Source organism: Hibiscus syriacus, unplaced genomic scaffold (genome assembly GCF_006381635.1).
Source record: "Hibiscus syriacus cultivar Baekdansim isolate YM2019G1 unplaced genomic scaffold, ASM638163v2 tig00002237_pilon, whole genome shotgun sequence".
In the NCBI taxonomy this organism is placed as follows: domain Eukaryota; kingdom Viridiplantae; phylum Streptophyta; class Magnoliopsida; order Malvales; family Malvaceae; genus Hibiscus; species Hibiscus syriacus.
In genome coordinates, this window is record NW_024061918.1 from 13,431 (window position 1) to 23,222 (window position 9,792).

At 32.9% G+C, this 9,792-nt stretch overlaps 1 pseudogene; it reads left to right on the forward strand.

Annotated features, from left to right (window-relative positions):
* Positions 1–7,604: 7,604 nt before the first annotated feature.
* Positions 7,605–9,339, forward strand: LOC120139002 (annotated as a pseudogene).
* Positions 9,340–9,792: the final 453 nt, after the last annotated feature.

Here is a 9,792-nt window from a genome sequence, read left to right on the forward strand (position 1 = left end):
ATCCCCCCCAAGGGGGTACCGATTCCCCCTTGTATAACGGTCGAAATATTTGAATTTTACACTTAGGAACCGATTCCCTTCAAGGGGGAACCGATTCCCCCCACACTCCAAGCTGTTTTATTAAATGTTTTCACACTAAAACGGCTATAATATCTTCTCTAATCATCCCCAACGTTCAGAAGTGATCCAAGGTGTATTTAAGCAAGCTTAGAAGCCATTGATCAATAATAAGAAACATCAAGCAACTAGAATCAAGAGAGAATCAAAGAGAAAGCATCAAACCTCAAGTTTGAGCATTTCAAGCCTATTTTCATTCAATATTCATTTTGCTTTCAAGAACACTTTTTGTGCTCAATTGTATTCATCTTTGAGTGTTCTTTCTTTGTTCTAGAATTGTGCAAACATCTTACCTTGTGAGGTTTTCTTGTAAGTTTGCAAATTTGTAATCTTCTCTTTGAGAAAAGAGTGTTCTCAAGAGTTGGGGTATACTCTTGAGGGAATTGTAAGGTTATCTCTTGGCCTCAAAGAAAGAACAAATTAGTGAATTTGTTGGAAAATCCTTAGTGTGGATAGCTAAGGTAGTGGACGTAGACTTTGTTTGAGAAAGTCGAACCACTGTAAATCGCTGTGCAATTACTTTCAATTTTCTGCAAAAGCTTCCACAAAATTTTTATTGCCAATTCACCCCCTCTTGGCCAATTTCGTCATTCGATTAACTCAACAATAATAACAAAAAATATACGTAGTAACTAAATAATAATACATCTACTACTATAATAATGACATAATTATATATATAAGAAAAAATTTAATAAATAATAATTCGAACAAAATAGAGAAATATGTAAATGAAAGAAATATTCTTAAATATATATATATATATATATATATATAAAATTAAATAATAAAATAAATAAAGGTAAGAAAAGAAAAAATATATATACATGTGTAAATAAACACTAGGAAGACAAAATAAATAAAAAAGAATATATATACATGAGAAAATAATAATAATAAAATAATAAACATAAAAAAATGTGTATATATAATAACTTGAAAGTAAATAAATATAATAAAAATATACATAAATAAAATGAGGGAAAAAAGTTGGATTTCAAAAGGTGACTAAATCGAAAGAATCGAAACGTGAAGGTCCAATTTTGAAGAGAAAACATTGATTTTGGGGGGCAATTAAATACTTTAAAAAAGAGGGGACCAAGAGTGAGATTACCCCTTTTTCACACCTATTCCGAAAATTAAAGTATTTTCTCAAGAAAGAAGCCTCGGGGGCTAGATCTAAAATAGATCCCGAAAAATGCCCCTGTTCATCGGCAAAAAAAAAAGAAGAAAAAAAATCTTTTCTCTGATGTTTTTCGAATACAAAATGTAACAAGACACAAGCATGCAAGCATAAACTCGAAAAAGATACTATATTTACCTTGTATTCTCTTCGAAAATTTGCAGGAAAAAAAACTCTAATTTCACTATAAGATTGCTCGTAATTTCTGCTTGTATTTCGTATCACAATCCGTGTCTTACAAATGGGGAGGATTACATGTATTTATAGTGAAAAAAAAACTAACTATTCTTAGAATCTTATCAACAATAGAATCCTAATGTAACTAGACTCCTTGCCCGATTGTTGCACGTTTGTTGTGTAGTTGTTGATTTAAAAGATATGGTGGGAAGAGTCCCCTTAGGAGAAACTCTTGCTAGTTATATCTTTTAAGAAATAGGTGTCTACAGTACAATTAGTTGATCATCACATTTTAATAGTTTAATAGTTTAATATAAATTTTACTTTGTTAAAAGACTATCTATATCCAGCAACTTCTAAATCATTCCAAATAATATAAAAAATTAAATTAAAATAAGTATATATATGTATATTAAATATGATAAAGGATAATTGGTATAGAAAAAGTAAAAATTGTTGAGTGTTAATACTAAAAATCAATTCTAAATTTATTATGATTTATGAAGTTAATTTTATATTTCCAAATATTCTAATTTGATTTAATTCATTTAAACTAAAACTTTTAGCCTCGAATTTAGGATGTGACAGTATATAGTTAGATAAATTTCAGAATTACAAGTTATAAAGAGGAACACTAATCAATAAGACGACAAAGAGTGAAGACGGTTGACCTAAACAGAAATAACTCAAAAATCTAAAGGTTAATCTGAATCAAAATCAACCCGAATTGACCCGAAATTTAAATGTAACACCCTAAATTCGATTGGGCCTAAAGTGTCACACTGGGCTGCCGAGACAACCCTTGTTCCTCAAAACCTGTTCACTTTTTTTCGTGGGTACTTAATGGAATCATAATAAAACATTTTACAAAATCGAAGCTCCGAGACACATGATTTAAATCAAAATAATACATTTTGAAGTTTACAACTCAAATACATAAGTAAGATTCTATGAATAATCATGCCCACTAAAGCTACAGTACATTACTCTGTCAGAGATACTGAAAATCCTGCGGCAACAGTGCTCCACGAACTGCTCAAGCTATGTACCTGCCAACGAAAAATATCCGAAGGCTAAGCTTACAAAGCTCAGCAGTATAATCGTTAATCTAGAGCAGTATAATAATTCCATAACTAAAGCATGCTAGAGACATAGTACTAAGCAGTAGGTACAAGTATGATTCAAATCATTACCTATGTAAGGTCCTCCAGTTTTATCTCTCGAATCTACGTCTCATGCTTCCATTAGTCTTCGCTAAGGGCCCCACCATGAATATAAAAGTATCTCTAACCTCATTATCATCCTATAATACATCATCATGCTAAACACAATGACGATACCTGACATCACAGAGACGTTGGTACTATCACGCAATAATAAGTAAGCATCGTGATGTGGCTCGATGTTACATAACATCACGGAACTCACACCTCTGTTTGCTTAATAGGGGTACCTTGGGTAGACCTAGGTCACACAACATCAGCATCTCCCAAGTATCTCAGGTGAGGTCTGAGTCACAGAGCATCGACATCTCCCAAGTATCTCAGGCGAGGTCCGAGTCACATAGCATCGACACCTCCCAAGACCTTAGGCTAGGTCTGGGTCACACAGCATCGACACCATGCTTGGCTGATATACTCCTCTAGACTACTCGGAACATGTCTCGGTCACATAGCATCAACACCACGTTTAACTAGCGACTAAACTGCATCTTGCACTGACTTGGATATCCAAATATTCTATGCACACAAGATGACCGTCCTACTGCTAAAGTAACTCAGTGTCCTCAGCGTTTCCCGAGCGACACACAAAGGCATAAGTTTTATGGAATCTTACTTCATGAGGCTTTTATGGCTATCACACAATTAATATTATTATCTCATTATTATTATAAGGCTCTCATCTAGAGCTACGCCTTAACACACGTCAACTGATGCCACACTGCAACAGGAGAAGTAGCTCGATCACTCGCTACTGAACTTATTGATGCCAGGTGAGGTCATATCCCTTTCACTCGAGACTATCCCACTCGTCCTCTCGCCTAGGACGTGATGGGATGGGTATTAATACTTATAGGATATTTTACTCATTTCTACCTCCGAAGAGGTCTCTAAGCGTTTCACAATTTCCTGGTGATATGCTTACAGTACACTGACTGATTCACCAGTTAGCTTAATACCTGACTTGGGCTCGTTACTGGGTAACAACACTCCTAATGTTCTTATTGTATTTCTCTCAATACCCCTTGAAGTAATGGAACGACTTATCTATTTTCGGTTCACTGACATTCTCGAAGCACCACGCTATTCGTTGATACTGAATCTAACATGTTTATCGTACCGCTCATCAAGTATATCATGTACTGATCCTCAATCCCAACTATCTTTATACATCCTCTATTTAAGATACTTTAGTGTATTACGCTTAATATCGTTATACCTGATGTAACCTACTCCTAAGAGTGTTTTTAGGTATGTTGGGTCATTTATGTCCCTAACGGACTAAGTCTTACTATTACAGATCGTCCTTGGATCTTACGAACCTTAAACAGTTCAAAAGAACATTTAACAACAATTAGGGCCTTTAATGAATGCAAATACATCCATGTTCATTGAACAAAACAAAGAAGGGATCGATCATTTTCTCCAAGTGATCGATCCTTTTGAAAAGATATCGATCATTTCTGTCGAGGGATCGATTCTTTTGAAAATGTATTGATCCTTTGCTGGATAGAAACTTTGGGATCGATCCCTTTGCTGGATAGAAACTTTGGGATCGATCCCTTTGGTCGAGGGATCGATCCTTTTTCTGGGAATGATTTGCTTAAGCTCGAGAATCACTCAAAAATCACCCCAAATGATATGGGTTAGTTTCTAAATTTATTCAAAAGCTTTAGTAAGTTATTTAGGGTTATTAGGCATCACTAAAACATGTTATTAACACCTAAAACGTGATTTAGTTGAGAAATTAAAGAGAAACCCTAAAATACTCAATCATCTAAAACTTAGCAAACACCAAGAATTTATGAAACTTTAATACTCCAAAAGATTAGAAATACACTGTCTTGATCTTATAAACCCGAAATGAAGCTCCTTTAGCTACCAAGCACTATTCTTTTTGACTTGGTTGATTTTTCACCATTTTTTCCTTAAACCAATAAAGATACAAGGATATTCTTACATAAGGATGTTATAAAAAGTAAGAGGTACAGATTTGAGACTTAATCAAATTAATAAAATGAAATCTTACCACCACTTAAGGTTATGAAAGCTTAGAGAGGGAATGCGAAGAAAAAAGAAGATGATGAAGAGCTGTGTGGGATGAACCCACGTCCAAAACATAATAAAAACCTTAAAATAAGCTTCTATTTCACTCAAAGGTTTAATTGTACTTTTGGTCTTTTGTATTTTATACCATATTGAAAACCCCTTTTTATGACTAATTGGGCCCCAAAGCCAACTCAATTAAGCCCAACAACTTAATTTGTAATTTCACATGGTCCACTTACCTCTCGGGTAAACCCGAAACTATTAACCCGTAATTTGGTGTCTTACACTAAAGCTTAACCCGAACTGAAACCAACTGATTCGATATTGTCCAGACTCGAAACCAAACGATCCGAGATTAACCTCACCCGAACACCAATCGATCCGATTTTGACCCGATCCAAAAACCAACTGACCTAATCTGACTCGACCCAAATTGAATTTCTATTATCCCGAACTAAACCCGAACCCGATATGACTCAAATCGAATTGAATCTAAACTGAATGCAATCTTAACCCGAAATAATCTGATTCGAAACGACCAGTTTTGACCCCGATCCGAATGACCTAATTGCCACCTCTAGTCTCAACTCAACCCCTTATCCATTTTGGCATTGGATAGGAAGATACATGAATCGATCATATAAATTGACAAAATCGAAAATCATCTGAATTGTACTAATTGTATCACAAAGTGATTTATTTTGGTTTGAATTTTTTATTTTATGATTTGACTTGACCTAAACATTTAATTTTTGGTAAAATGTATTTAAAGTTTTTGTTTTTTTTAAATTAGGGTTAACTATGTGGATGATCACTTTATGTTTGTGTTTTGTCTATTTTTGGTCATTGATTTCAGAAAATAAAAAATATGGTCACTTTTATTTTTATTTAATTAAGATGTGGTCACCCCGAGATAACTGTCGTTATAAGCAATTAAATATTATTATGTAATCATATATTTGGTCCCAGCTATTTATATATTCTCTCAATTTAGTTATACTTTTAATAAATTAAAATAAATTTAATCCTCCAATCGAATGATGCCACATGTCATACCAAGACCGTTGCTTAGTCTAAAGTAGACAACATGATGTATATATTTTGTATCTTAGTATAAAAATACTTAAATTCATAATCATTTATATTACTAACTTAAAAAATATTTTTTATATTAACTTATTAAATATATTTTATTATTAACTTAATTTAAAAATATTTTCATTTAAAAATAAAAATTTTATGTTAAAATTTATTTAAAGGTGTAACTAAATTGAGAGAATATGTAAATAACATGGACCAAATGTGTTATTATACCAACTATCACGTCACATATTCTGTTAATTGTTAACATTAGTTAACCCGTGATGACCACATCTAATTAAATAAAAATGAAAGTGACCAAATGTGTGTGTATATATATATATATTAATTTTTTAGTAATTTAATTTTTTTATTTTTATATTTTGTATATTTTAATATTTTTTTATTTTTTAAAATAAAATAAACACTTGAACTTTCAAAAAATTAATTTACCCTCGAACTTGATAAAAAAAATAATTTAATCAATCTGTCAAATCATCAGTCACATCAACAATCACTGTGGACTGTCATGTCAACATTGTGATTTGTCACTTCAACAACGTGAAGTACTACGTTAGCATTCTACAGTCAACGAAGAAAATCGTTTGTCAAAGGGTAATATTGGATTATTTTTCTAAATTTGAGGATCACATTCAATGCAAATATAGTTTGAGGGTCACATTAATTTTTTCTGAAAAGTACACGGGCTTCATGTACCTTTTTATCTTAATTTTATAATTTGATTTAGTTTTAATGTTTCAATATAAAACTCATTTGTTCAAAATCAAACTAACTAAAAAAATAATAATTCAAATCAAATTCATTTTTAGATATGTTATAAAACAAATTTAAATAACTAAACTCTTAGAACTAATAATATTATTTTTTATAAGTTTAAATTTATGTATTTTCACGTTATATATCAATGCCCTACGTACAAAAACATATGAAAAAACCTCATAGGAGCTTGGGGGACTTCCCGAACAAAGGCCTTCCTCAAAAACAAATGATTTTAGGGGACATATTGGAGTTCCATAAATTTCTTAATGAAGTAGTGTTAAAGATAATATTATCTTTAAAAGTTTTAAAATTTAAAAAAACTCAAAATAGTATATCCAATCACACTTATACAATATGTATTAAGAACAATTATTTTTAATTAAAATTATTTGGTACATTGAAATTGCATGGTCGTTCATTAATATTTAGAAAATAAAAAATAAAACTAGACAAATATGCTGTTTTTACTTTTATTTGTAAAATTAAAAACATCTCACACAAATATATAAAATAATAATTCTTGTTTAAATTCCAAATCAAAGACGGCAGTCACCGAACGCAAACAAGTTTGATTCCTTTTGTCTGTCTGTTTACCTTCACATATTTATCTTAGGACATGATTTTAAGTTAAAAATATGAATTCAAAAATAAAAAATAAAAAATTAAATTATTAATAAAAATATTAAAAATTTGAAGTACGATCGCATATCAATATTCTCAATCTATTTTTTTTATTAATTGGAATAGATACGTGATTTTATGGTAAAGAAAAATTTATAAAATTTTAAATAAAAATAAAAATAAAAATAAAATTTTTTTTAATAAAAAATATAAAAATATATAAACTACGTGTGCTAACAGATAAGATTGTGTAAAATCCAATTATAGCATTTATGTGATGTTGTCATTACATATGTCATGCATGAAACAATACATGTATGCAGTATAATTTATATATAACCACCATATATACTATAGAGAATATAGACCGGAATCTGGGAAACTATTATTACGATGAAGATGAAGGGTCGTGGAGTGATACTGTTTCCTATGCCATTCCAAGGCCACATAAACCCCATGCTTCAGCTTGCTAACATCCTCCGTGAAAGAGGCTTTTCCATATCCATAATCCACACTCATTTCAATTCTCCCAACCCTTCAAACTACCCTCATTTCCGATTCTATACTATTCCCGATGGATTACCGGAAAATTACGTAGTTTCACCGGACCCTATGCGTATCGTGTCCTTCATAAAGTCCCTCAATTCCAGTTGCCAGACCCCTGTTTGTGATCGCTTGACCGAGTTGGTATCGACAAACATGGAAGATGAACATCCCATTGCTTGCTTGATTACTGATGTTCTGTGGTACAGCACACAAGCTGTCGCTGATGACCTTAAGCTTCCGAGGTTTGTGTTGAGGACAACTAATGTCTCGTCTTTTCTTGTTTTAACGTACATGCCGTTGCTGTTCCAAAAGGGTTACCTTCCATTGCAAGGTATGTACATGTATCACTTGCTCTACGTACCTTTGTTTTCAAAGAAATTGAAGAGTGAAGACCCTAATAAATGTAGTTGCTTGTCAGATTCTCAAGCAGAAAACCAAGTCCCAGAGCTTCCATATTTCAGATTCAAAGACGTTTCAATGTTCAAACCAATCGATGTGGGAAGCTTCCTTGAATTCACTGATACAGTAATTCAAGGAACCAAGGCCTCCTCAGGGGTTATATTTAACTCCTGTGAAGATCTTGAAGAAGAATATCTTAAGAAATTTTCTTTGCGCTTTCCAGTCCCTGTTTTTCTTATAGGTCCTTTCCACAAGTATTTTCCAGCTTCTTCCAGTAGCTTACTGCCTCAAGACAAAGCCTGCATATCATGGCTAGATAAGCAAATTCCTAACTCGGTGATTTATGTTAGCTTTGGAAGTGTAGCCGCTATAGAGGAGTCGGAGTTCTTGGAGGTAGCATGGGGACTGGCCAACAGCAAACAGCCTTTCTTATGGGTGGTTCGACCAGGGGTAGTCCAGGGCTCCAAATGGCTCGAAGCATTGCCAGAGGGTTTCGCAGAAATGGTAGGGGAAAGAGGGCATATAGTGAAATGGGCTCCCCAACAGGAAGTACTGCTTCACCCTTCAACGGGAGCGTTTGGACACATTGTGGATGGAATTCAACGCAGGAGAGCTTATGTGAAGGGGTTCCCATGATCTGTCAGCCGGCTTTTGGTGACCAGATCACGGATGCGAGATTCGTAAGCCATGTATGGAGGGTCGGGATACATTTGGAGTTCAAGATAGAGAGAGGGGTGATTGAGAAGGCAATCAGGAGATTAATGGTTGAGCCCGAGGGACAGGAAATGAGAGACAGAATCCAGCTACTGAAAGACAAAATGAATCTCTGTCTTAAACCCGGAGGTTCATCTTACAAATCTTTGGACAATTTGGTTAGTTACATGCTTTCTTTGTAGCCCATTAAATCTGGTTTGGATGGACGTTCTAGTTTATGTTGAATAAAAGCAGAACGAAAGTAAAAGCGTGTGTTTCAGGACATGCTTTGATTCTTAATCCGGGTTTTAGGTAAGCAACAAAGAGAAGATGTAAGGTTAATAACAGATCTACTAGGGTTATGTTTTCAAAACTGTTGCTTTGATGTCGGTGAATGTTATGAATAATTATATGATCATTTGAGATGTCAAATTACGAGCACACGGGTATATTTTATACGGGTAAACTATGCCGACAGTCTATATTTTAGGTATGACAGATTTTGGTCAATGAAAAAAAGATAAGGGGAAATGGTCATTAAAGTCATCGGTCTGTCCAATTTAAGTTTTTAATGTTATTGGTCCGTTCAATTTTTATTCGTCAACTTTGTTAGTGACTTTAACAAAAAATACTTCAAATAAAAGGGTTAAACAAAATTAATAGCATATGGACTTAAACTAGACATATTGATAACGTAAGATATCGATTTTATTTAATTTTTTTGATGATTAAAATCGGTCAGATTGATAATAAAAGGGACTATAGGTATAGTTTATTTATTTTATATTTAAACGCCTGTCACATCCACCCAAATGTGTAAAAGTAAAACAAAATTTGTAGGGAAAAAAATTCAAACTAAAATCAATTTTGATTATCTTAATAATTAAAAATAAATCATTATAAACGTAGAGATCACAAAAATTATAA